This window comes from Etheostoma spectabile, chromosome 6, assembly GCF_008692095.1.
Source record: "Etheostoma spectabile isolate EspeVRDwgs_2016 chromosome 6, UIUC_Espe_1.0, whole genome shotgun sequence".
In the NCBI taxonomy this organism is placed as follows: Eukaryota; Metazoa; Chordata; class Actinopteri; order Perciformes; family Percidae; genus Etheostoma; species Etheostoma spectabile.
In genome coordinates this window covers 20,637,872-20,639,693 of record NC_045738.1, presented here as the reverse complement: position 1 = coordinate 20,639,693, position 1,822 = coordinate 20,637,872, and positions in this window count along the sequence as shown.

The following is a 1,822-nucleotide window of genomic DNA, read 5'->3' as shown; positions in this document are numbered from 1 at the left end:
GCTGGGTTAACATGCCCCAGCACCCTCAAACTCCCTCCCAAGGCCCAGTAAGTGGCTCAAAGTCTGGCTAATGACCTCCAGGGCTACTGGCCTCCACTATAAGTCCCTGTTACATGCATTGAGGCTGGGTTAACATGCTCCAGCACCCTCACACTTACTCACAAGGCCCAGTAAGTGGCTCTAAGTCTGGCTTATGACCTCGGGGGCTAAACCCCTCCACTTTAACCCCTAGTTACATGCACTGAGGGTGGGCTAACATGATCCAGCACCCTCACACTCACTCCCAAGGCCCATTGAGATTCTGTGAAGTTGGCCTTTGACCTCCAAGGCTACAGGCCTCCACTCTAAGCCTGGTTAGATGCACTGAGGCTGGGTTAACACCCTCCAGTACCCTCATGCTCCCTCCCAAGAACCAGTAAGTGGCTCTAAATCTGGCTGATGAACTCCAGGGCTACAGGCCTCCAATCTAAGCCTGGTTAGATGCACTGAGACTGTGTTAACAGGCTGCAGACGCCTCATGCTCCCTCCCAGGGCCCAGTGAGTGGATCTGTTGCTGTGCAACGGCCTCCAGAGCTACAGGCCTCCACTATAAGTCCCAGTTACATTCACTGAGGCTGGGTTAACAGGCTCCAGCACCCTCATGCTCACTACTAAGGCCCAGTAAGTGGCTTGAAGTCTGGCCTTTGACCTCCAGGTTTAAAGGTCTCCACTCCAAGCCACAAAAGGATGCACTGAGGGTGGGATAACATGCTCTGGCACCCTTACACTCACTCCCAAGGCCCAATAAGTCGCTGTAAGACTGGCCTTTGACCTCAAGGGCTATCGGCCTCCTCTCTAAGTCCTGGTCACATTCACTGAGGCTGGGTAAACATGCTCCAGCACCTTCACACTCCCTCTTAAGGCCCAGTAAGTTGTTGTTAGTCTGGCATTTGACCTACAGGGCTACAGGCCTCCACTCTAAGTACCATTTATATGCACTGAGGCTGGGTTAACATCCTCATGCTCCCTCCCAAGGCCCAGTAAATTGATCTGAGTCTGGCTGATGACCTCCACGGTTAAAAGGTCTCCACTCTAAGTCCCACTTATATGCACTGAGGCTGGGTTAACACGCTCCAGCACCCTCATAATCCCTCCCAAGGCCCAGTATGTGTAACTGAGGCTGGGCCATGAACTCCAGGGCTACAGGCCTCAACTCTAAGTCCCAGTTAAATGCACTGAGGCTTGGTTAACATGCTCCAGCCCCATCACACTCCCTCCCAAGGCCCAGTGAGTGGCTCTAAATGGCCTTTGACCTCCAGGGATACACGCCTCCACTCTATTTCCCAGTTACATGCACTGAGAGTGGGTTACCATTCCCCAACACCATCACACTCCCTCCCGATGCCTAGTAAGTGGCTCAAAGTCTGGCTGATGACGTCCAGGCTGGGTTAACACCCTCCAGGACCCCCATGGTCCCTCCCAAGGCCTAGTAAGTGGCTCTCAGTCTGGCTGATAACCTCCAGGGACACAGGCATCCACTCTAAATCCCAGTTATATGCACTTAGGCTGGGTTAAAACCCTCTAGCTCCTTCCTGCTCCCTACCAAAGCCCAGAAAGTGGCTCTAGGTCTGGCCTATGACCTCCAGGTCTACAGGCCTCCACTTTAAGTCCCAGATACATGCACCAAGGCTGGGTTAACATGGTCCAGCACCCTCACACTCACTCCCAAGGCCCAGTGAGTGGCTGTGAGGCTGGCCTTTTACCTCCATGGCTACAGGCCTCTACTCTAAGCCCCAAAACGATGCACTGAGGCCGGGTTAACATGGCCCAGCACCCTCACACT